The sequence below is a fragment of the Pyxicephalus adspersus genome, chromosome 6 (assembly GCF_032062135.1).
Source record: "Pyxicephalus adspersus chromosome 6, UCB_Pads_2.0, whole genome shotgun sequence".
Lineage (NCBI taxonomy): Eukaryota > Metazoa > Chordata > Amphibia > Anura > Pyxicephalidae > Pyxicephalus > Pyxicephalus adspersus.
In genome coordinates, this window is record NC_092863.1 from 25,567,018 (window position 1) to 25,594,669 (window position 27,652).

Sequence of the window (27,652 nt, forward strand, 5' to 3'; positions counted from 1 at the left end):
TTGGCGTCTTCGCGATCTTTGCGGGGAAACCAGCAGGCGAGTTCACTAGAACTGGGGCCTGACTCGCGATAATAGACCACCATCCAGAGCATACGCGCATTTCATTGATGAATCAGGGCCTTTGCATCCCTGCAATCCTGGGATCACAGCATACACAGCCCATATGCCGGTTGGAGGATCTCCTTGCTGCTGTTTTCAGAATCATCCCTCCATAACACGGCTCCATACAGGGATACACTACTCAATATTTATATACAAATGCTGTGAAATTTCTAAAACATAACACAACAATATATCCAAATAAAAGTTCTGCAGTCAGCTTCTATGCTACATGCCCGTGTCTACATACAGTCCTATCAGTCACACTGACACAACCATTGTCAGTGATCGACCCCGCCTATGAACCCAAGGCAACATGGTGTTTGTTTATGTCCGCGTGGTGAATGTGCTGACTTGAATGTGCAGCCTCCGCTCCTCCCGTGTAGAATGTGCGGATGTGCTGACCTGGCTGTCAGGTCGGAAGTTGTGGTGGCTGTATGGTGGTGACTGAGCCGTGCATGGTGAGTCCTGAGCTCGGAAACCTGTACATGGGGGCATGATACATACAATCTGCCAGCGTATGCCCCTCTGATTTAACCAGACACCTAATGCTTTTTACACAAATTATACATATTTTACATAGGAGTGAGGAATGGCACATGTCTGCAGGGATAATATTTATCTGTGCATCTGTGGCAAAAAAACGGGCAGAAAGAAAACGGAGGGTAATGACCAGGGATGCAGGAGTGGGTTAAGGACGAGGGATTCAAAGGTGAAACGCAGACAGGGACATGGGTGTGGTGCAGACGCAGGGATGGAAAGTTGAGGTGCGGACAAATGATGCAGAGGGTGCACCGGTGAAGTGCAGACAGAGGGATGGAAAGATGAGGCGCACAAGAGGGTTGAAGCGGTTAGGTGCAAGCAAGGGATGCAAATGTGCGGTTGAGGGATGCAGGGGTGAGGACAAGTGAGGCAGAGGGGTGATGCAGACGAGCAATGCAAAGGTGAGGTTTGGACGAGCGATGCACAGGGGACAAACAGATGAGGGATGCAGGGGCGAGGCTAGGTGACGCAAAGAGTACAAGCAGATGAGGGTTGCAGGAGTGAGGTGCAGATGAGGGGTGCAAGGGACAGGTAATCAGTTTGATATTCCATACAGTCTAGTGTAAACATAGCTGTGGTTAGCATTATATTATTTCTATTGCAGTATACAGATTGCAGTGGTCAGGGTTGTGTAATACTCCTGTTCGCCATGCTCTGTGCAGTGTACCTACCCTTTACTGTTGTTTTTTTTTAGGCACCACACTCTCTGCCATTGCATTCTATACCCAGAACTGAATCGAAAAATACAGTTTTTATATTATATCCACTTGTCTTCTGCACTCTATAAGCCACATTATAATTAATTATTACTGACCAAAGTGTCCCAACAGCTGCTGGATGCTAAGCAGTTTCTTACTATTTTAATGACCTGCTTTTTCAAGGTAGGCCCAGACAAGTTGTTAGCTCTAGGTCTATATTCTGTGTGCAGGAAAGCATAGGTAATAAAACTCAGTTAATAAAATGAATTTCATCTTGAGGATACTATGTCTGTGACAGTAATTTAGGAATATTTTATAGGCACAAGGGCTGACGCATATGTGCGATTTGGAATCCTAGTGGGCTTAAAGCAGAACTTAACCCAGTTATACCCACCTTTTCCCTGTTTTGTCACAGGTTGCCTCCATCTTCTTTCTTCTCTCCTCTTTCTTGTTGTGATCTTTAGCTATTTTGAATGACTGGGCTGAAATTATGTAACTGCCACACAGGTGTGCAGGAGGTCATTCCGTCCCAGCAGCCACAAAAGAACTAATGGCAACCAATGCTGAGCTATGCATGTGAGGCTTAGCGATTTTTGACAGCTCGAGTGAGTGATCAGGCAGATAAGAATGCATATTGCAGAAGAAACGCCACCTGTCTCTTTTTGCAATAAAGCCCTGCCTTAGTTCCACTTTAAAGTCATTTTTATACAATTCATTTAGGCAACACCCACTATTACAGAACAAAACACCTATGCTGAACTTTTGCTTCCCTCTTATATTTGTCACTCAGTTAAATTCTATTAAATTATGAACTTGAGGAGTATATTCATTGCGATGATATGACCTGATTTACCAGAACTGTAGCAGCATTATATCATATGTTGTTGCAAATAAAGTGGAACTAAACTCAGTTTGCTTACTGTTTTACTTATTTTATAAATATGCAAACACTATCTCTTTTCTGACATCTATAACAAGTTGCTTATACAGGTAGTCCCTGAGTTAAGTCTGCTGTCTGCTTGTCCGGGTTTGCATGATTTCCAGAAGAAATCTTTAGCTGTTCTGACAGCTCTTGTAGCTATTTATTGACCAAGCCAAACTGCAGTTGTTTCTTTTTGCATATCAAAGCACAGCTTGCTCCAAAAAGTTTTTTTTTTTTTTGCTTTATTTGTAATCAACTCACAGTGATGCTTTTATACAGTAAAATACACCATGCTGCCTAATATGTTGAGACAAACATCTGTCCTAACTGCATTTGTTAAAATCATGCAGTTGCAATAATGTACCTGTTCCGACACACATACAAATTCAACTTGAAAACAAGCCTACAGTCACTATCTTGTATGTAACCCAGGGTCTACCTGTATACAGCAACATTGGGTTTGTATTTTCTGGTTAATCAACACCCTGCTCCAGTTCCCTCTTGCATCTACACACATAGAGATTGTACACATCACTGTACTGTCTTGTGTAATACAACACAGAGAAATATGTACTGGTTACCGCAGACCAAGTAGAAAGTTGCATTTTGAAAGTCATTGCTTGTATATATGTGGTTCTGGAGTTTATTTTGTCCTGTGTCAAGTACTCGTTTTAAGTTTTCAGGGAGGGTCCCTGGTGTTTAAACTAGAAGTCCACCTATGGGTAGAGAAAAGATCAGACATATCAAACTAACAGGTTCAGTGAAAAATATATTTTCCACATAACCTCTGGCCAGTACAATCTCTGGCCACTGTGAAATGTCTGTGAAAAGTCCTGCCACAGGGGCAAAAAAAAACAAAAAAAAAACGCACTTACTGAAATACTTACAATGGCTGGGATGTGTTTGAGCTGGCCTGGATGCCCAAGATGAAGTCTTTTATTATGTGCAACATGAGGTACACCAGGAAGAGCATGAAGTACCAACAATAGTCCTATGTGGTATTGTGCCACAGACAGTGGTGATCTAACTCATGACAGTAATTGCAGCGAGTAGGCTTTATACCAATGGCAGTTTGGACACCACTTCAAACACTATGAAAAGCAAGAAGTAAATAATAAATTGTGTATCCAAAGTAAGTATTCAATGTGGGAGAGTGGTAATCAAATCCCTCCCATGAACACCAGGCCTTATTAACCCCAAGTCATTTTACTATGGGCAGTGTTGATCATAATCTCCTTCACACCAGTGAGGTTTGTACCAGTGGCAAGTTGAATGCCATAGTGTGAAGACCTGAAGTCATGAGGGCACGGAATTATAGAACCTTGTAAAGTCTTTCACTATTTGCCTTCATTCTTCTGTGGGAGGATTCATGCATCTGTAAAAGTGGTAATGCTGAAATTGACCATCAGGAATAAGAATAGGCAGCCTTATAAATGGCAAGAGCCATCTGCGTTACACCATGAGCTTGTAAAACTGAAGAAGAGTAAGCTTACCAGAAGTAAAGTTGCTTGGGTCACATTCAGGGCGGTGAAGTCAGAAGCAATACCTAGGTAACTTGAGTCAGAGTTGGCAAAATGTATTGGAACGCCTAATGAATTGTAAGTAAATACCACAATAATCTAAAAAAAAAAAACTTTTTCACTGATAATAGGCCTAAAACTTAAGCCTACATGAACTCAGAAAATTCACTTTACAAAAAAGGGTAGACAACCCTTTTATGTTAAGTAAAAATTCTGTTCGTTTAGGTTTTTTTTAGGTGCAACACCCTTTTTTTTTTTTAAAGAAAAGGGGGCAGCACCGCCCCCTAGTTCTCGATTGCCCAGGCCAGAGGTAGGCAAACTCTGGTTTTTAGGCCACATACGGCCTAGCCAGTGTTCCAGACCAGCCTAACGCCCCCCTAGTTATTTATTATTATTAAAAAACAGGATTTATATAGCACCAACATATTACGCAGCGTTGTTCATTAAATAGGGGTTACAAATGACAGACTAATACAGACAGTGATACAGGAGGAGAGGACCCTGCCCCGAAGAGCTTACAGTTTAATATTTATGCAGTGCTCAACCCAGAAATTTTTTTAAGCTGGGTGGAAAGAAATTGTAGGCGGGTGGAAGCCCCTGATTTGTGACCAAACTCCTCAGTAACCACCCAAAAACAGCCGGGTGGTTGCTGAAAAGTGCCGGGTGGTGCGCCCAGCTAAAAGGGGCTGGGGAGAACACTGTTTATGGTTGGTTCCGGCCTAATTGAATTGTCGTCTTATCGCAATATATATCAATGATATATAGCAATAGCAATGATATCAATATCATTGAGTTTCCTCACAGTAACCCCAATTACTATGCCTAAAGAGGAGAAGCAACGCGCAGCTACCAGTCTCCGGAAGGTTGACCTCGAACTTCGTGTCTTGAACCCCAAATAGACTGACGAATTATTCTTCGTCTATTGCGGCAACAAAGCCCTGTGTTTAGTGTAAAACAAGTGTAAAGTGGTGAACAGCACTTTTAAGCGGTCAAATCTCAAAGGGGATTTCGATGCCAAGCACGCCCGCACTTACAGAGACTACACAGTGGATGAGCGGAAGACTGAGGCTGCTCGCTTGCAGACACGGTTGGAAAAAAGCTTTCCTTGGACACCTTGTTTCTTCTGGCCTAGTGTGCCTTCTTGACCTCCTGAAATGGGCTAGTAGTCCAAAAAGTGTGCCGACCCCTGGCCTAGGCGTTTGAGAATGAATAGGAGCGCAAAGCCTCCCCAGATACCTACGTCACGCATCCTGGAAGGCTCTTGGGTGCTCCTTCTGCACATGCCCGAGCATCTCAGGCATGCACAGATGGAGCCTTTTGGTGAAAAATGAAAAATGTGCAGATCTCACCCATGCGCAGTGAGATCAGCAAGTTTTTTTCCCAACCTACGTCACCTGATCTCACGCCTGGGTTGGGTGACGTAGGAAGAAGAACCAGGAAGAAGAGGCGAAAATGGCGCCGCTCAGAGCCGGACACTGGGATGATGTGGGACCTGATGGAAGACATCCCTGGACTGATCAAACTGCGCTGCGGGATTGAGGGTAAGTTTTTTTTTTTTTTTGTTTTGTTTTAGGCACTTTTGAGTTTAGTTCCTTTTTAATGTCTCTTCTAATATTTCTCTGCTATAAAATTAAAGCCAAGTGTCAAGTTTCACTGGTGTGAAGTACAGCTGAGCTGTTATGGAGTCTGATGTTTAAACATAAATGTACTTCAGAATAAACATTATGAAAAGGGTTTGTTGTAATATGTTTAAAAAATTATTTTGAATGTAAACATGTAACTTATGTCATCTCTGAAGCCAACTCTATGTGCGTAAAAAACTTCATCCGAATTATTATTAGGTTTTTTTTTCTCATGTAATTTATTGTTGGTTATACTGTACTAACCAGGGCAGATCAGCTGTGAATTTCTAGAGAATGTCGTTTACAATTGCAATTAGCACCAGATATAAGCTCAATGAATTGCCTTCATATAGCTGTAAAGTTGCCAAGCAGGGCATTAAACACCAATCAATAACTTCTGTTGATAGTGAAGAAATATCTTGTATGTTGAATACTTTAAATTATTATAGAAAATAATATTTGGGTGTAATGTTATAATACAATATTTATATATCTTTTGTATATAAAATGAAAGGTTTAAGACTTGACAACTCTTTAGAAGTTATCAACATGATAAATCAAATGGGCTTGTAGGCAGCTGCTAAAAATTCATTGGCAGACTGTCGAAACTGAAGAGTATCTCCACCTTTAAATTTTTAGATTGAAGGGAATGTAAAATTTTTATGCCATTTGTTCCCTGGATCAACAGTCACTGTTATTTTTACTTTAACCACCTGGGCGTTACACTGAGGTCTAGATTTCTGTTCCAAAAGCGTTACACTGTTTTTCATAAATTTTTTTTTTTTTTAAATTGTAGACCTGTAACTTACAGAAATATGTCCGAACAAGGGTTCTAGTAGATATCATGAATATAAAAAATGTTTGAAACACACAATCATGTAAAAAAAAAAAAAAAAAAATTACTTAATTTTACTTAATTACTTAATAAAATTAAATAAAAGACACAAAAAAGCTTAAACAAGAATACATAATAAATAAATGAAAAATACGATAATTCGGTATACTGTATAGTGATATTTTTCTAAAACACCTCCCTAGTGTCCGTCACATACCTATAGACAAAAGCACATAAATATATTTTCTATTATTTTGTATTGGATTGGATACAGGACTTTGTATTCAATCCAATACAAAATGTGTTTGAATGGGTTTCGGTTTGAATTTCCCGCACACGCGCCGACGTCATCACGCACGGAGGGAGAAGAAGCCGGCCGGGCTTCTTCTTACCGGAGAGGACACCCGACGCTGGAGGACGACGCTGGAGCACGACCGATGGACGATCGCAGCGGGACCAGGTAAGTGATCGATAAACCCGAACTTTTCTCACTGTATTTTCATACAGTGAGAAAAGTTCGGGTTTATCGATAATTGTAACTTTTTGAAGCCCGTACCAAGGTCGGGCTTAACGGTCGGGTGGTTAAAGCCTTAATACGCAGCATATTCTGTGCTTTTAGAAAAACATCCAGCTTTTTCTTAAAGCAATCCATAGTAGTTGCTGAAAGTACTTCCTTAGGAAGCTGATTCCACATTTTCACAGACCTTACAGTGAAGAATCCCTTCCTTATCCGGAGCCTTAACTAGTTTTCCTCCAGACGCAAAGAGTGCCCTCTTGTTCTTTGTAATGATGTCAAAATGAATTATGGGGAGCAGTGTTCTCTATATGGATTGTTTATATATTTATCATAGTTCTCCCCAGAGGGTTTTAGCCAGTTGCTGTGCCCAGCTGCTGTGAATACCCCGCCCAGCTCTCCTCGGCAGCTCTAATCCTCCTCACGGATCTCAGTGAGGCTGCTCTGTGCCATCTGTGCTCTGTGTCATCCGTTCAGAGGATTTCTTCTGGGATGAGAGGTGAGCACACAGTTCAGCCTTCATGTAAAGGGGACACAGGTAGCCCCGTCCCCATCTCATAGCACGAGCTGTGATTTCTATTTAAAAAAAAAAAAGCTGCTGGTGAAATGTATCCACTGCTGGAGCTGTGTGTGAAGTCTGCATGTCATTCTGCATCCTCACAACTCTCTGTGTACAAACCTCCATATCTCCTAAACTGTATGTCACAATCACCTGTAATTTTCAGGGTGCACAGGGGACCCTCGTAGATACTAGTTACTACAATTTCAGCCCCCCAGCTTGAAAGAATTTCAATATATGGGGGTCACAAATGTAAAAAGTTATGAAAATTGAACTTTGGGGTTGCTGTTTCAGAGGAAAGTGCAACTACGAGTCCTAAATTGAAATTGCAAATTGGGGACCCCGGAGCCTCTAACATAGCAAGGAGCATTGGGGTGGGCCCCTAAATATATACCTACCTGTCCCAAATCTATACCTATGAAACTACTGTCTGCTTCTCTTCTTTGAAGCCCAATTTCTCTGAGGGTGGGGGTACAAAACTGAAAATATAGGTGCAAGTGGCGGGCACATTCTCCACTTACAATCTCATTACTACAGCATCTTTAGAACATAAAACACTCTGCCTAATAAAATAGGCTTCCCTGCCCTGTTACACATTCCTGTCCACTTATCTAACATTCTGAACTTCAATTGGGGAATGGGGAGGTGTAAGAAACCAAAAATATAGGTACAAGTGGGGAACATCTGTGACTAACATCCCCTAAAACTTCATCACTATGGCATCATTAGAAAATGAACTATGCCCACTAAATTTTATTGATGTTGAGGTACTGGAAGATTACAGTCATGTGTAACAAGGAAGTGCATTTTGATTGACTGTTTTTTTTTAATGTTGTATTGATGCCATGGTGATGAAAGGTTATAGCCACAAGTGTCTCCCACTTCCACCTATATTTTTGTTTCCTGCACCTCTTAATTCTGGAGAAATTGGGGTTTGAGGTAAGATGCAGACAGATATGTGTAACAGAGCAGGCAGCAAACTTTGTTAGGTGGGGATTTATGTTCTCATAATGCCCATACTAATTACATTTTAGAAAGGTTTAGCCACAAGTGTCCCCCACTTGCACCTAAAGTTTCAGTTTCCTGAGCCTCCACGTGTACCATACAAATTTCAAGTTAATACAACTGTTTAGGAGATATGAAGGTTTGAACACAGCGAGTTGTTAGGCTGCAGAATATGACAATCAGCTTTTACACTCACATTGCTATCACACTGTGCTGCCGATGACATTACACACTGTGGATAAACGTCACAGACGGTGTTTTTTAAAAGAATATGGACAGTGATAAGAGGGGGTCACTGTCTGTCTTGTCCCCATCTGATATCACATGCATGAGGCTATTAAAGCATCTCCACATTTTTAACAATAAAATAAAGAGTGACTCTGTTATGTAGTGGAAAAATGTGAGTTTCTTTTTTTTGTTTTTACACTTTTGTGGAGAGGACCTCTCCCCTTCAGTCTTCACTTCCATTTCGGTAAAGACCAAAGGGGAAATCCGCAGCTTCCTGGGATATTTGTGTCACATATCCCAAGAGACTCTGCACTGCTCCTTGTGTGCATACACCTTCACAGGCTTTCCTATAATGTAAAAAAAAAAGTGTTCAATCTCATGCATGCGCAGTGCAAGGCAGCAATGAACGTACAAGTGAGCATCAGAGAAAAGGTGGAAGCTGAGCCAGTGTGGGCCCACTGCGCTAATTTTGTAAACGAATCAAGTGAAAAAAAAAATGTTTTCACAAAAGTTCACATTAAATATAAACACAGGAGCACACCTGAAGTTTGGCTGAATTCACACACGCCAGTAAGGTTACATTTGTCCATTCCTCATGCCAGGAACCACTACTGCTTAAAAAACTTCTAGCTCTGAAAAAGCCCAACACTTACCGCCTGTTACCAATCCTAGGTGCATAGTACTTACGGCCTGTTACCAATCCTAGGTGCCTAGCAGTTGCCAGAAGTCACTTACAAGGGGTAAATGTTTTTGCTGCTAATATGAGCTAAGCCTAACTTGTTACACCACATTCATTATACTATTACACTACTACAAAGGAATACACTCTTAAAACTTAGAACACTAATAAGTTGGGTCACAATACACGGCATAGGACAGTTGTGGCAAAATACATAAAATAGAAAAGTTGGATATACTAACGGGGCAGGCAGTACAAAGTTAAAAGAAATCATTGGGAGAAGGTAGAACACTGAAACAATAAAAGGTTACTGATTACCCATGGCATAAACAACTGGGAGCACTAAATTTGCCGTGTTTTGCCACACCCCCTTTTTTACCACCTGGCTACAGCTTCCCACCACCTGGCTGAAAAACATTTCTGGGGAGAACACTGTTTATACAGGGTGATCATATCCCCCTTAAACATCTCTTCTCAAGGAAGAATACATTCAGTTCAGCTAATCTCTATTCATAGCTGAGCTCCTCCATTCCTTTTGTTTATTTAGTTGCCCTTCTCTGCACTCTCTCCAATTCAACAATGTCCTTTTTGTGAACTGGTGCCCAAAACTGGACTGCATTTTCCAGATGTGGTCTGACCAATGCTTTGTACACGGGCAGGATTATGTCTCCATCTCTGCAGTCTATTCCTCTTTTATTACAAGAAAGTAGTTTACTAGCTTTAGATATTGCAGCTTGGCATTGCATGGTGTTATTAAGTCTATGATCTACCAAAACCCCCAGATCCTTTTCCATTTCTGACTCCCCCAAATGTATTCCCCCTAGGCAGTATGAAGCATGCATGTTGTTAGCTCTCAAGTGCATAATTTTACATTTATCCATATTAAATGTTATTTGCCACTTGGCTGCCCATTCAAACAGTACATCCAGGTCTGCTTGTAGATTATAGACATCCCTATGGAGTTAATTCCATTACATAGTTTGGTGTCATCTGCAAACAATAGTACTTTTAAACTCAAACTCTATATAATTTATAAGGATGTTAAATAGGAAAGGTCCCAACACTGAACCCTGGGTACACCACTAATAACCTTAGACCATTCAGAGTAGGAATCATAAATTACAACTCTCTGGATGCGATCTTTAAGCCAGTTCTCTATCTATTTACTGATTGACTTTTCTAAACCTATAGACCCCCATCTTGCATATTAACCATCTTTGGGGTACAGTGTCAAATGCTTTACCAAAGTCCAAGTACACTATATCAACTGCTATTCCACTGTCTACCTGTTTACTTACTTCCTCATAAAAGAAAGTAAATTTATTTGACAACTTCTGTCTTATTTGAAGCCATGCTGACTATCACTTATATTATTTTCTAGCAGAAACTCCTCAATATGGTTCTTTATCAAACTCTCTAAGACCTTTCCAACTATGGGCGTTAAATTAACTTGGTCTGTAGTTACCTGGTAGTGACTTTGCTCCCTTTTTGAAGATAGGAACCACATTGGCCTTACGCCAATCCATCGGTACCTTGCCAGTGACTAAAGAGTCTCTAAAAATTAGAAATAATGGCTCTGAAATAACTGAGCTCAGCTCTTTGAGGACACGTGGATGTAATCCATCAGGTCCTGGTGCTTTGTCAACCTTAATTTTTCTGTTTCTCAATCATATCAAAGCTGTTTCTCAATCATATCAAATTTCAGGTATCAAATCATATTCTGAGCCATTGTGACTCATTTAAGACAGTGACATTGCTATTGTGAATTTGGACTTGAGCTCCACCCTTTTCCTTCCTGTACACAGAGCTAAAAAAAAGTGTTTAGTAAATCTGCCTTGTCTTTATCTCCAGTTACCAACCAAGCGACATCCTTTAAGGGGCCTACAGGGTCAGATGTGATCTTTTTGCTATTAATATATTTGAACATTTTTGGGGGGTTTGCCTTACTTTCCTTTGCAACCTGTCTTTCATTTTGAAGTTTTGCACATTTTATCTTCTTTTTACATCTTTTCATCTTTTGTTATATTATTTATAGTTTTCAAATAATGAAAGTGATCCTTCATTTTTATATTTTTATATATTAATATGGCTTTTTTAACAACAGCTGTGAGACGCAAAGGTTTTAATTTTAGCCTACTAAACTTATTACCCGTTGGAATATATTTTTCAGTTTGCTTTTGTAGAACTGACTTGAAACATTCCTATTTCTGTTCTGTGTTCCTTGAGGACAATATTGTCTCACAGTCCAAGTCACAGAGAGCCCCCCTAATAATGGAAAATGTGCTCTCCTAAAATTAAATGTTCTTTATCTTTCCTGTTTTGCTTCCTGTTTACAGCTTACATTAAATGAAATCATATTATGGTCACTGCTACCCAGATTCTCTTTTTTATTTGCACATTTGTTAAAGGCTCTGCATTGTTAAAAAGAACTAGGTGCAGCAGAGTATCATTTCTAGTTGGGGCTTCTAAAAACTGTACCATAAAATTATCTTGTATTACATTCACAAATTTCCTCCCTTTTGCTGTACCTGCAGTGCCATTACTCCAGTCAATGTCCGTGGGTTACAGTGAACAGGGTAGTTGAAATCTCCCATGATTAAAACACTTCCATTTTTTGCTGCTTTTTCTATCTGTGCTAGTAGTTGATTTTCTATTTCTTCTTAGCACTGGGGGCCTATAGCTGACACCAATCATTATTTGTGTGTTATTCAATTCCACCCATAATGCCTCAACCTCATCGCTTGTTCCATCTGCAATTTATTTTTTCACATTCTCTTTTAGATCACTTCTCACATACAGACAGACACCACCACCTTTTTGCTTGACTCTGTCTTTACGAAAGAGAGTTATGCCCAGGAATATTGACAGCCCAGTCATGTGAAGAACAAAGCCAGGATTCAGCAATGCCAACTAAGTCATAATTCGCCTCACTCATTAAGGCTTCCAACTTCCCTATCTTGTTTGCTAGACTTCTAGCATTGGTGAACAGTCTCTTTAAACCATTGCTGCTTTTACCATGATTGTTTGCTAATCCTTTTGTTTTTCAGTACAACTAGTACTACACAAGCCAATGTTTGTTTGTAACATGGGAAGCTCCTTTCAATTATCCATAATCCTCCCCCAACTATCCCCAGTCCACCCTCCACTAGTGTCTGACCCCTGACTAACCTTTCTGCCACCTTATTTGACTGTCCCACCCCCCCTGCCCTAGTTTAAATATCCCTCCACCATTCCCCAAAATCTTTTCTCTAGCACAGCAGACCCTCTTTCATTTAGGTGCAAACCATCTCTGGCATACAGGTTGTACCCCAATGAAAATTCAGCCCAGTGCTCTATGAACCCAAACCCTTACCTTCTACACCAGGTCTTAAGCCATGTGTTTCGCTGCCTAAGCTCCCTCTGCCTTTCCTGTGTTGCGCATGGCACAGGCAATATTCCAGAGAATATAGCCTTGGAGGTCCTTTTTTCAGCTTGAAACTTAGTTCCCTAAACTTATTTTTAAGGATCCTCCATCTTCCATCTATATTGTCGTTGGTTCCAACATGGACCAAGGCAGCTGGGTCCTGTCCAGCGCCTCGCAGTAGTTTGTCAACTCGGTCCACCACATGCCGAACCCTGGCACCAGGGAGACAGGAAACCATTCAGTTGAAGAAATCTGGGCGACAAACTAATCTATCTGTCCTCCTGTTGATAGAATCCCCTATGACTACCAATTGTCTTTTCCTTCCTGTGTTTCCCTCCCCACCACGACTAGATGTGCTGCTCCCCTGGCTGTTAGGGGTAGCAGTAACATCTAGAGTTGCAACTACTGGGTCTGCCACCTGCACATCTTCACATAACTTTGCAAACATGTTGGGGTGCTCAAACACAGGGCTGGTCTTCCTATTCTGGGGGCCCCTACCACTACCTCTAGTTACATTAACCCAACTCCCAACATGCTCATCCTGATTAACCTCTCCACCCTCCACATCTAAGCCATTAACTGCCTGCTCAGTGAGCAGGAGACCCCTCTCAAGGTGATCCAGTGATTTCAGTGTTGGAATGGGCTTCTCCAGCTCTCCAATGCGAGATTCCAGAAAGGGGACTTGCTCACATTTGTCACAGCGGTATTCACCTAGAAACTGTTGCTCCATTTGTGCATACATGTGACAGACTGTGCACTGAACCAAACTTTCCACCTTGCCACTCATTTTCCCAGTTACAATTTTTGTTTACAAGGAGTTATCAACGTTTACTTACAGTTTGTGGTTACTATAAGAATTTACCTCCTTTTGTTATCAGACTTCTTTTTTTTTCTAACTCCACTTGATTAAAAATCCACTTGTTTCACAAGCCAAACAGTGAGCAAGCTCAAAATGAGTGCCCCAGGAACTTAAATCACCTGTGAAGCATTGACCACTCCCCCTTAGAAGTCAGCAAGGAGAAGACGCTGTTTAAAACAAAACTGACAGTCAAGCAAACACAACCCAACAGTCAAACAGACACAACTCCCAAAAGTACAATATCAAACTCCTATTTTTTCTAACTCCACTTAATTAAAACTCCACTTGTTTCACAAGCCAAACAGTGAGCCACATGTGTAGAAAAGTTTCCTTAATCAAAGGACAAAATATATTCAAATTAAAACAATATGTAAATGGTGAATTGTTGTGGTCTATTATTTCATTATTTTGTATCATTATGATTTATAATTATTTATTATATTATAATTTATAAATATAATATAATAAATAAGTATATTAATATACTCAAGAGTTAATCCTAAGAATTACAGACCCACAATATAAACAAAATGTTTTATGCAAAAAGTGATCCAATTTTTTTTGCATATATATTTTTGTTTATTTTGTGGGTTTATATTGTGGAACAGAGTGCTAGGGGGGTTAATGAATAAAAACAATAAAAAAAAAAGTGCGGTACCTTTTAGCATGGTTAGAGCTTTTCAGCAATGGGGTTCATTGCCTTGCATTTTGCTGCTTTTCAGCACAGTCTAAGTAGACAGACATATAGTATTTTGATATCAGTTCCATTAATGTCAATGGCTTGCATTAAATGCATTGTAAAAAGTCCTGCATACTGCAAGTTCCCATTAGTCAAGTGAAGGGGTTCTTCACTCAAGTTATAACAATATTAGACATACCAATATTAGAACCCCTGTTTTTGTATGACTTTCCGGAGCTCCATTGACCTCCCTAGCGGTTCATTTCTTTCTGCATTTATATGTCTAACAGCGGTACATTTTTTTCATGAAAATTTGTTTTCATTTTAGGCCTGTAATTCTTAGGCATAACCCACCAGAATATGTCCAAACAAGAATCTGAGTAAAATAAAGTTTGAAACACAAAATCATCTAAAAATAATAAAATTTAATAATAAACTAAATAAAAAACACAAAAATCTGAGGTTTATATGTTTTTTCCCATAAACTAATAAACAACTAACAAACATCCCGGGTGTGATATATTTTGAAACAAGGGACAGCACAGAGCCCAACATCACAATCCGGGCAGTAGAACCGGGTTTCCTTTCTTATTTTTCTCCCGGTGTCATCACGCTTAGCGCAACACACCATGCACATCCTCGTTGGCGCTTCTTTTCTTAAGTTTGACGGCACGTGTTTCATAAAGTGGCGATCAGTCAGGTGTCCTGGGTTCACCACCGTGGTAGCATGGTGTCCAACTCTATCCGTTTCTACTCTTTGATGTTTTAGACATATGGCCTTACAAATTTGCCAGATAAAATTATGGTGAAGTACAAGCCTGTCATTCTTTGTTTTGAAAAGAATGAAAGCATTCCAAAGACATTGTTCTACCAGATGTCTAAAGATTTTTTTTATAATATTTTCTCTGTTGTTTTCTAACAGCAGGATAAAAAGTCATCGCCTGGTCAGCTCTGTTAACACCCCCCATGGTTCTGTTGTAATCCAGAACAACTTGTGGTTTGAAGATGTCTTTCCCCCCTCTTGTTCTAGCGATAGCAGTGGCGGCGTTGTGTACGGCGTTGTACAACTACTTTAGTTTTAAACTGAATTTTTGAAACTTTTCTGAACATTTAAGAATGTCATTTTCCTTGGGTCACTCCTTTTTTCTATAATTATTTGTTGCCACTTAATGAATAATACTGCTGGTATTTTAATAAACAATTAGGTCCATAAATATTTGGACAGGGACAACTTTTTTCAAATTTTGGTTCTGTACATTACTACAACTAATTTTAAATGAAACAACTCAGATGCAGTTGAATTGCAGACTTTCAGCTTTAATTCAGTTGGTTGAGCAGAAAGATTGCATAAAAATGTGAGGAACTAAACTAACTTCATTTCAGGGGCTCAATAGTAATTGGACAATTGACTTAAAGGCTATTTCATGGGCTGGTGTGGGCAATTCCTTCATTATGTCATTATCAATTAAGCAGATAAAAGGCCTGGAGTTGATTTGAGCGGGTGGGTGCTTGTATGTGGAAGATTTTGCTTGTGAACAGACAACATGCCGAGGCTCATATTTTGGTGCCACTGTCATGGAATAAGAAAGAAATTGAATTTCCCCTATTTGTGTAAGTGTTAGCTTTGCTATGGCCATACTCGGGATAAGCATGTTGATGCATTTCTTTTGGATGGAATAATAAAGTTTCAGTAACCTGTAATTCAGATAAGAAATATTTGCAGTGGATTTCAGACTAGCGCCTTAATAATGAAACAATTAAAGTATGTGTTAAAAATATTGGTATATTTTGATTGTCAGAGCTGCACACTGCTTTACACAATGCTCCAGACTTGGGATAATGTGAAAATGTTGAAAATAAGAGATAAATAGTGTTGAGACTTGGCTCAAAAGTTCTGTTGTAGGGGATGATAAGGTCAGTTATTATTAATATAGAGAATTTTTTATTAGTTTTAAATTAGAGTATGAAGCATTTTTTTATTGCTCTTGTCTCTTTTAGGAAGATTTATCTCTCCATTCTGATGACCATTGTTACAGAGAAATGAATTGAAGGGGAAATTCAAAAATGTTAAGTTGTCTTAAGGGCAAGAACGTAGGGAAGATTCTCCAATCGGTGTATTTATGAGAACTTTAAAAAATGGGCACTCTGTTCCTTTAAAAAGGATATGTTGCACCAAAAATAAAAAAAACATTATTAATGCTCATTTGTTTTACAGACATTGCTCGCTGTTCACACATCATTAATGCAAACTTGTATACTTCTTACAAAGATATTTAAGTGTGCTTAGAGATTTAAAGAGAGTCCTGGGTGTAACATGGAGGAGCATCTAATATATGTATGTGTAATGACGTAATTTAAATTCTAATTGCTTTTGGATGCTGCAATTTTCTGTCCATTCTTTGTCTCTAGCACTGTAACTAAAGAAGCTTTTCCCCATATGGCAGGCTATTTAGAAGGGCCACTGTGACTGCTGCCTGGCTGGGTACATGTGTGCACTGGCAGAATGGAGGGGGGGGGTCTCTATTATTTAAAGCTCCCTCCTTCTCCAATTTATGTGAATGCTTTGACTTTTGACTTTTCTGCCATTGTCTACTTTTTTTTAAGAATTCTAAAACTCTGGCATATATGCTGATGTTTTGTCTTCAGTGCTGTCTAAATACCTGACTAGGAACAAGTTTACAAATTCCACCAGCACTTTCACCCAGTTTTCCTCTGGATCATTCAGATGTTCATTGGCAAACTGCAGACGGACCTGTACATGTGCTGTCTTGAGCATGGGGACCTTGGGGGCTCTGCAAGATTTCAGGCCTTCACGGCGCAGCGTTTTACCCATTGTTTTCCTGGTGACTATGGTCCCTGCTTCCCTGAGGTCATTGACAAGTTCCAGCAGTGTAGTTCTGAGCTGCTTCGTCACCGTCCTCGTGATCATTGCAACTCCACGAGTTGAGATCTTGCATGGAGCCCCAGACCGAGGGAGATTGACAGTTATTTTGTGTTACTTCAATTTGCGAATTATCGCGCCATCTGTTGTCACCTTCTCACCAAGCTGCTTGGCGATAATCTTGTACCACAGTCCAGCCTTGTGTAGGTCTAAAATCTTGTCCCTGACATTCTTAGACAGCTCTTTGGTCTTGGCCATGGTGGCTAGTTTGGAATCTGATTGATTGCTTCTGTGGACAGGTGTCTTTTTTATACAGGTACTGTAATAAGCTTGGATTAGGAACACTCCCTTACAGAGTGTGCTCCGAATCTCAGCTCTTTACCTGCATACAGGGAAGACACCAGGGAGCCTTAAATCTTGCTGGTTGATAGGGGATCAAATACTTATTTCAATCATTACAATGCACATCAAGCTGTGACTTTTGAGCACTGGGTTTTTTGAGGGTTCTTTTGTTGTTATTCTTTTGTTCGCAGTGAGTTCTGTTGGCAACACAGCAGACAAGTAATTGATGGTTGACACTCGTGCATCAAGAAGCATCATCCTGGCAGTTGATCAGTGGGGCTTTCTTTACTCTCAAAGCGTGGATCCAGGTGGGACTGCGGTTCTGGTGATTGCCTGGACTGTGACTGGAGAACTGTATGGTGGATCCAAGGACTTGTGGTTTATGGTGGATTCAACCATGTCTCCTGGTTTGAATGGGTGTGTAGGTTGGTCTGAAGGTAAAGTAAAAGATAAAGACAAATCACCATAGTTGCTGTTCAGTTTTTCAATAGGTTTAGCTACAAATTGATCTTGTATTTGTTGGGGATCCCCTGGTAGCAATATTAAAGGTTCCTTAACCCATGTGGTAGGGAAGGGCCTTCCAATTAAGACTTTAAATGATAATTTACTAATTGGATTGGGTGTCATTTTAATTTTGGTTAACAGTGCAGATAGGTACTGATCCCAGTTGTAGAAGGTACCTCCGGTTGGCTTCCTTAATTTGTCCTTGACTGTCTTATTAGTTCTCTCTACTACTCCTGCGCTCTGGGGATTATATGGTATGTGAAATTTCCACTTTATAGCTAGTAGTTTCGCATTCTTGAGTTACTTGTAAAAGGTGTACCATTGTCTAAACTAATTCTTACTGGACATGCATACCTAGGGATAATTTCTTTGCATAGTATCTTTGCTACAGTTTGAGCGTCTTCTTTCCTAACTACAAATGCTTCCACCCATTGGCTAATGTCTCTGATCATTAACATAATCCGATATCCATTGGAGGCTTTGGGCATATGTCTGAAATCAATTTGTAGTTCTTGAAACCCTGTGGCGGTAGGAGGTGCTCCTGTTGTCCTACTTTTTTCCTTGTACATTATTACTAGCACAAGTTAAACACCTAGAGAGTATGGCTTGAGTATGTTCTTTTAGGTTCTGGGCACAGAATTGCTTAATGACTTCCGTCATAGTCTGTTGCAAACCTTTATGGCCAATACCATGAATTTGGAAAACAATGAGGGGTACCGCTATTGTGGTAATCCCGCCATCCCTCCTTTTGACCAGATTCCTTGAGAATCGATGGTCAAATTTTGAGGTTCCCAAAAGGAAATATCCTCTTTGGTAGCAAAAGTTTGGAGCTGGGGGCCAGCAGCCGGGATCTTGGAGTAAGGAGCATACCCAGGAAAGTAACCTGCTGAAGACAAAATTGTACCTTCTTTTGTGACACCTTCTGACCCTCATTCACTAAATAACAAAGTAAAGCAATAGTGTCCAATTGGCATGCCTCCTGACTAGGGCTACAGAGTAACAAGTCATCAACATATTGTACCAAGGTGGAACCATGCTGCTGCTGCCAGTTGGCAAGGACCTGCTGAAAGACAATTTGGAAAACTGCAGGTGAGTCAACAAAACCCTGGGGAAGTCCACACCAGAGGTGTATTGTTGTCCCATAAAAATAAAAGCCATCAATAGCTGTGTCTCGGGTTAGAGTGGTATGAAAAAGAAGGCATTTGCCAAATCAATAACACTGTAATACTGGGTATCAGAATGCACTGCAGTAATGATAGTGGTCAAATCTGCCAGGACAGGATTTATGGGTATGACTAGCTCATTGATAGCCCCGAGGTCCTGGGTGAAATCGTAGGAACCATCAAGTTTTTTGACAGGATTGACAGGTGTATTGTAAGGAGAAGAGGTCTTTTTCAAGATGCCCTGTGGACAAAAAGACCTAATCAGTGGTGCCAATGATTTATCTGTGTCCACAGATAGAGAATATTGTTTTTGATAAATGGGTCTGTGTGGTTTTAAAAGTGAAGTGTAGGGTGTAGAATCTAAGAATCCTACATCATATGGCCCTGATGACCAGACCATTTGTGGAATGGCTGCATCATAGAGTAGGGGCAGCTGGAGGGTGGTCTCTACTTGAATACCCCCCTTTCGATTCACATAGAGGGGCAATCCAAAAGGACCCATAAGGTCTCATTCTAAAAGGTTTACAGGACAATTAGGAAGCATTTTAAAAGAGTGGTGAGTGATATACTCCTCTTGTGTGGTGGAAAGGGGGAGTGGAGGTGTCCTGCGAGTGGGATTGATGACTCCATTTATACCCACAGAGGGACCGCCGGGACAGAAAGTCCTGACCAATGCTGTAAGATGGAACAAGTAGCTCCGATGTTCACTAAAAAGGGAACAACAGACCCATTCACACAAAGCGAAAGGGTTGGGTTATCATCAGCACAGTCAGTTATCTGTATCATAGCGGTGGGGTCATCCTCTGGGACTCCCTATAGTGACTGTTGGTGGGGCCTACATACTCACTATATAGGTTATCTAGGTGCATGTCTTGGTGTGGGGTTTAAAGGTGGATCTAAATGTGTAATTGGGGATGTATGCATCCCTGGGGGTTGTTTGGTAAACGGTCTGGTAGGGCATTTCCTGGCCCAATGTTCTTCTTGTCCACAAACAAAACATCTATGATTCTTTCTATTTCCTATTTCCTACAATACTATATTCACCATTGCCTACATTACTAGAGTAGTGCAGACCTTAAGCATGAGCATTTCCAGTTTGCTTTGGTATTCAAAGCATCCTGCAGCATCTTTGGTAAACAATTGGCCCAAAATTACCTGCGAGTTAAGTATATTCCATTTGTCAATAATCAGTTTAGTAGTTCGGCTATGGTCAGGCAACATACCATTAATTAGGGATTGAGTATATACTATGCCCATGTCTCCCCTGTATCCTAACCCTGCTTCTTCCTTCCACACTTTCTTAAATCTTCTAACATGTTTACTAACTTGTTCCCCAGGATTCTGTTTACAAGCTAATCCTGTCGCCACGGATTTTCTGTTTCCATGAAGTCTTACAAATTCTTCATGTAAATCCTGCCATACTCTTATGTTATTCTCATATTGGACTTTGGTGCTCAAGGGATAAGCTGTTGTTAAAATCACCCCCACCCTCCGGCTGAGACATATCCTGTTACCATTCAATGATTAGTTTAATGTCCTGAACTGTTAATTGTTGGCCTTGTTTCATCCTCTTTAAATAATTAATTGTGGCTGCGGGTGTTTTGCGGGGGTCTGGAACATTTTTAATTATGTCTTTAATAATTTGCTATCCTGGGGGCTTAATCAATAATTGGTTTCCCATACCTATGAAGGGCATGTCCAGTGTTGACTTGTTATCCTTGCCCTTTGAACGAGTGACTGGCCCTTCTCCTATGTCCTTATGTGTTGCAAGGGCTGATGCGTCTAACCCACCTTCTACCTTTGTCTGCATATTTCCCTTCCTTCCCTTATGTAGCATAAATGCCTCTTCTGTGTCTGAGGATTCTTCTAATTGTGGGTATAAGGGTTTATATGGAGGGGAGTGTAAGATGCAGAAGCTGCAGATGTAGGTACCAGGGTTGGTATATGGGGGGCCTTTGTAACCTCATGAGTAGTGTTGTAATCTTTCCAGTAAAAACTTAATGTGTACCAAACCTGCCCACAAGTCTGCATGTAAAGTCTATCCCATCCAGGTACTTGGGGGTCCAATTTGTATCCCCACCCTGTCCCCTCATTTATACACATTCCCAGTATGCAACTTATGTGAAATCCTGAAAAGAAAACAATCTACTGGAATTGGATTGGGGCATTTGAGATTGTTAGTACCCCAATTCATATTAAGGGTAAAAGAGGTAGTATAGTAAGTAATCTCCTGCTTGCCTATTGACAAAGTCAACTGGTGTTTCCCCGGGAACATTGTAAGGGGACTCTAAGGCTTGTTTGGAATAAGCTTTACCACGGTATTTGATGGTTTTCATAAAATATTTCCTACGAAGGTCACTCCCCTTACCTTAGGTGTTCCCCATGATGTAAATATTAAACAATCACTTAAACAGAAAACAGCAATACAGGATAAGCAGAAAGAGATACATTGGAGAATACAAAAACAAAGAAATTACAAGACTTTACTGACAGTAAATATCATAAAAATATCATAGATTTTTTATTTCCTTCATTAAAAGTGACAATTAAAATATACGTGCTTCTTCCCATATACCAAATTTTAGGAGGGGTCTGATTGACATTGTAACATACATAGGCTAAATACACTGTACACATTACATATGTTGAGATCATCCGACGCGTTTCGCAGACTATTTCTGCTTCCTCAGGGATGTAATTGATACAGATAGTAGGTGTATAAGCATACCAGTAAAAGTTGTTAAAGTTACCGGTATGCTTATTCGCTTGGTATGGAGGCAGGCAGAAGGTGGGATTAAAATCACAACATACAGAGATCGCACTGTCCCATATATGTTCTCCACAGTAATAATCAGTCCTTCTCCAATGCACTTGGTGCGTCACAGAGGATGGCAGTTCTCTTTCTAACTTAAATACAAGTCCGTTTATGGATGGAATTATTTGAATAAATCTAGTTTTTGAAGACAATGGCTTGAAACTCCATAATGGAGTGAGCATCACCAATATTAATTGGAGAAGGACTGGATATTACTGTGGAGAACACACAAATTACAAATTACAGAGACTGTATAATGTGTAAAGTCTATTCCCTGCAAATCTGGTCAAGTCTTATTACTGTACATAAGCAAATCACATGTATAATGTGCATTTCATGCTTTCCTGTTACTTTCATCTTTCTCAAAGAAAATACTTTTTTTGCTATCCGAGGATTATTATCCAGAAGATTAATGGGTTTTCTGCTATTAAGATGTAATGATATACCTTGAATATTTAACTATAAACCTGACAAATCTTCCTGTGCCCTCTAAGAGGAATACTTTGGATGTACTTCTAGTAAATTGGCTCTTTTTCCTCATAGTTTACTAGAAGTGGAGATCTGAGAGCTGTTCTAATATATAAAGTATATAAATCCCAGTTACATTACGCTTCAGGCTTAAAAATATACATTTTAAAAATTAACATTTTAGTCTGCTTATATTTTATTTTTATGAAGCAAATAGTTATTTTTGTTGCCTGGTGGATTGGGGATAGTTGAGGGGAGGATTATGGATAATTGTAAGGAGCTTCCCATGTTACAAACAAACATGGGATTGTGCAGTACTAGTTTTACTGAGAAACAAAATGATTTGGCAAACAATGATGGTAAAAGCAGCAATGGTTTAAAGAGCTTGTTCACCAATGCTAGAAGTCTAGCAAACAAGATAGGGGAGTTGGAAGCCTTAATGAGTGAGGAGAATTATGACTTAGTTGGTATTTCTGAATCCTGGCTTTGTTCTTCGCATGACTGGGCTGTCAATATTCCTGTATACTCTCTTTCGTAAAGACAGAGTCAAACGAAAGGGTGGTGGTGTCTGTATGTGAGAAGTGCGCGTGAAAGAAGAAATTGCGGAGAGAACAAGCGATGAGGTTGAGGCATTATGGGTGGAGTTGAATGTGGGGTTGAATAACACACAAATAATGATATAGAAGAAGAAATAGAAAATCAACTACTAGCACAGATAGAAAAAGCAGCAAAAAATGAAAGTGTTTTAATCATTGGAGATATCAACTACCCTGACATTGACTGGAGTAATGGCACTACAGGAACAGCAAAAGGGAGGAAATTTGTGAATTTAATACAAGATAATTTTATGGTACAGTTTATAGACGCCCCAACTAGAAATGATACTTTGCTGGACCTAGTTCTTTCTAACAATGCAAAGCTTATAACAAATGTGCAAATAAAGATAATTTGGGTAGCAGTGACCATAATATGATTTCATTTAATGTAAGCTGTAAACAGGAAGCAAAAACAGGAAAGATAAAAACATTTAATTTTAAGAGAGCAAATTTTCCATTATTAAGGGCGGCTCTCTGTGTCTTGGACTGTGAGACAATATTGTCCTCAAAGAACACAGAAATGGGAATGTTTCAAGTCTGTTCTACAAAAGCAAACTGAAAAAAATATTCCAATGGTATTCCAATACGTAGTGTTGTTGTTCGAATTAGGGTTGTCCTAATGTTCGACCTGAATATGACCGTTCGAATTCGGGTGGACCCGACCCGAATTTTGCTGCATTCGAATACCCGAATTCGACCCTCCCCCACAATGCATTCAAACAACTGGGGACCTCCCCAATGATGCACAGTGCCCTCCAATTAGAGCAGGGATGCCCCCTCCATGTTGGTTGTGGCAGACAGCCGATTGGCTGTCTGTCACTGCATGCCACACAGGCAGCCATTGGCCTATATAAGGCGAAGGCATGCCTGCATTTAGCACTCCTCACAGAGATTTGATAGCATCACAACCTTTCTGTGCTGCTTGGCTTGCTTTCTTTGTCAAAGTGAAAAAAGTTCTTTACTTTGGTAGACTGTCACACTCACACTATTAGTCAGATAGATTGTTGGATTGTACTGTGTTTGTGCAGTCCTGAAATCTACTGTACTCAGATAGGTAGAGTGTTTCACTGTTTGCTAGATAGATAGATAGATAGATAGATAGCTACATTGATAGATAGAAAGCTAGATAGATAGATAGTCAGTCAGTGTGTTACATACACGCAGCCAGAGGCAGGGTCCCCTCGCTGACTGCGTGCACAGTATCACACTTGTACTGAGAGACAGACACAGTGTATACTGCAGTATATAGTTTGTATACTGTGTTGCATATTACAAGCGTCATCACTGAAGCAAAGTGCTGCATACAACACAGCGCACTTGCATTTTGTGTGTCAAATTTTTCTGTTTATTTTGATAGGTAGCAAGTGTTTTAAGAATGAATTCTCTGTATTTTTTTTACAGAAATACAGAAATTTTAATCTCTTTCAAAAATCTAGATATTTAATTCTGATAGCACTTTGTATCGATCCAAAAGACCATAAAAATTTGATATTTCTCTACAGAAAATACAGATCTTTAGTTCTGATCCCACTCTGCTGAATATCCCTAAAGCCATAAAAATTGATGTATTATTATACAAACAATACAGATATTTAATTCTGATGGCACTTGGATATGTATCCTAAAACCCATAAAAACGTATGCATTTTTGTGAGACAAATACATATATTTAGCTGTGATAGCACTTGCTAGATATCCACAAATGATAAAAAATGTATGTATTTCCCCTGCGTATTCCCCCCAGTCCAGTTATCTTTTATGTGGTTTCACTACATAGTAGGTATTGAAAGTGTGATTTTCGTTAATCCATTAATGTCCCAATTAGCTACAGCTTCTACACTGCCCATAGAGGTTATGGCCTCAATCTCCAATGTGGTCCACGCTCTGTACCAGGGCCCAACGCCTCCTACTGCCTGTTACTGCTGCCGCCTTCCCAGTACCCAACTCTAGATGCAAGATACTAATGTAGTCCACGATCCATCTCAGAGCCCACCACCTCCTCTTCCTAGTAAATGATGCTGCCGCCTACCCAGTACCTGACTTTAGATGCCAGAAACTAACACCGTCCATACTCCGTCTCAGTCCACCGCTTTCTCCTCCTGCTCTAAATGAGGCTGCCGCCTGCCTAGTACCTGACTTTAGATGACAGAAACTAATGCCGTCCATACTCCGTCTCAAAGCCCACCGCCTTCTCCTGTAAATGATGCTGCCACCTGCCCAGTACCTGACTTTAGATGCCAGACAATAATGCCGTCCATATTCCATCTCGGGGCCCACCGCCTTCTTCTCCTCCTGTCAATGATGCTGCCACCTGCCCAGTACCTGACTTTAGATGCCAGACAAGAATGCCCTCCATATTCCGTCTCAGAGCCCACCGCCTCCTCCTCCTGCTGTAAATGATGTTACCGCCTGCCCAGTACCTAACTTAATATGCCAGACAATATTGCCATCCATACTCTGCCTCAGAGCCCACGGCCTTCTCCTCCTCCTGTAAATGATGCTGCCGCCTGCCCAGTTCCTGACTTTAGATGCCAGACAATAATGCCGTCCATACTCCGTCTCAGAACCCACCGCCTCCTCCTCCTGCTGTAAATGATGCTGCCTGCCTAGTACCTGACTTTAGATGACAGAAACTAATGCCGTCCATACTCCGTCTCAAAGCCCACCGCCTTCTCCTGTAAATGATGCTGCCACTTGCCCAGTACCTGACTTTATTTGCCAGACAATAATGCCGTTCATATTCCGTCTCAGAGCCCACCGCCTTCTCCTCCTCCTGTAAATGATGCTGCCACCTGCCCAGTTCCTGACTTTAGATGCCAGACAATAATGCCGTCCATATTCCGTCTCAGAGCCCACCACTTCCTCCTCCTGCTGTAAATGGTGCTGCCGGCCTAGTACCCCACTCTAGATGCCAAGGCAATTACTAATGTCATCCACACTCCGATTTAGTGCTAACTGCCTCCTCGTCATGCTGTTACTGCTGCTGCCATAGTAGGTAGGGACAGATTGGAATCTCGCTCAATCATTCATGTCTCCAATAGCTACGGCCTCTACACTGTCCATATCAGCGGCGAAAGAAGACCCTGTTGATCTCGAGTCTAGTCTGGCATTGATGGCATTAAATTGTAATGCCCTCCTTGCTCCATCTCAGGGCCCACCGCCTCCTCCTCCCAGTACCCAGCTCTAGATGCCAGACTAGACTGCACCCACTCGAATCAGCTGGCTCATCGGAAGTATACCTGCATCCTGATGGCTCATATTAATTAGGCCTGGGGCATGCAGCAGGAACATCAGGAAGAGGAGGCGGTGGGCTATGAGACGCAGCGTGGACAGCATTGGTAACTGGCATCTAGAGTTGGGTACTGGGCAGGCGGCAGCAGTAACAGCATGAGGAGGAGGCGGCGGGCCCTGAGACGGAGCAAGGAGGGCATTAGAAGTTGAGGCCATCACCTATATGGACAGTGTCGAAGCTGTAGCTATTGGAGACATGAATGAATGAATGAACGAGATTCCAATCTGTCCCTACCAAGATTGGAATCTCGTTGATCCATTCATGTCTCCAATAGCTACAGCTTCGACACTGTCCATATTGGTGATATCCTCAACCTCTAATGCCGTCCTTGCTCCTTCTCAGGGCCCACCGCCTCCTCCTCATGCTGTAGCTGATGCCGCCTGCCCAGTTCCCAACTCTGGATGCCAGTTACAAATGCGGTCCCCGCTCCATCTCAGTGCCCACCGCCTCCTCCTCCTGCTGCTGCTGCCACCTGTCACTTGTAACGTATAACAGAGCTGTGTAGTTGGCTTATTTTTGGACTGAAAGACCGCCCTCAGAGACCTCTGCCTGCAGTCTGAAGCCTGTGTATGGCTTGTAACGGAGCGTTGAAACCTGGTGGCTATTTTTTGGACCAAAGGAACCCCCTCATGTCCCTCTGCCTCTACTCGGAGACCGTGTAAAATCCGGCATGTTACCTTGTCCGCCACATAAAATGGCCTTGCCAGCAACAGCATAAAGACTTCCTTATTTTTTTTTTTTACTTGTAAAGTGTTGTTTAGAGCTGGGGGAGTCTTGACATGTCTTTTTAAATGTATTTATAGGCTGTAGAAGCTCTCCACCGACCCGAATAACAACCCAAATTTTTCCCACATTGACTTTATTGGCGTTCAAATTCAATGTTCAATCACCCGAAGGCAGGGTAAAAAAAATACAGATATTTAATTTTGATACCACTTGCAATCTATCAAAATAAATATAAAAATTTCTGTATTTCTGTAAAAATAATACAGGTAAATATTTCTGATATCACTTGCAATCGATCAAAATGAACTGAAAAATTTCTGTATTTCTGTGAAAAAATACAGAATTTTCATTCTGATACCACTTGCAATCTATCAAAATAAATCTAAAAGTTTCTGTATTTCTGTAAAAATAATACAGATATTTAATTCTGATACCACTTGCAATCTATCAAAATGAACCGAAAAATTTCTGTATTTATGTAAAAAAATACAGATATTTATTTTGATACCACTTGCTATCTATCCAAAAGGACAGAAATATGTATGTATTTCTCTACTAAAAAAACAAATATTTCATTATGAATCACAGCTCCAAATGATATAGTCTTCCAAGTAGGCAGAGGGCCCTGATGGGGATGCTCGTTAAAAAAAAATCAGCCAGTTACACAGCTACATTGCAAGTTATTGACCTCAGAGACAGA

The 27,652-nt window shown here is 40.7% G+C and overlaps 1 protein-coding gene across 15 annotated transcripts in view; it reads left to right on the forward strand.

Annotated features, from left to right (window-relative positions):
• The first annotated feature begins 402 nt into the window (after window positions 1–402).
• The window catches only part of AOPEP (aminopeptidase O (putative)), a 404,684-nt gene continuing 377,434 nt past the window's right edge, over window positions 403–27,652 (forward strand). For 4 of the 15 annotated variants that reach the window (XR_011921333.1, XR_011921334.1, XR_011921335.1 and 1 more), the window contains exon 1: window positions 407–560. The gene's annotated coding sequence lies outside the window, so the exon portion shown is untranslated. Of the gene's footprint in view, window positions 561–27,652 lie in introns of all 15 variants that reach the window. The other 11 variants (XM_072414964.1, XM_072414966.1, XM_072414965.1 and 8 more) reach the window with 6 other exon arrangements.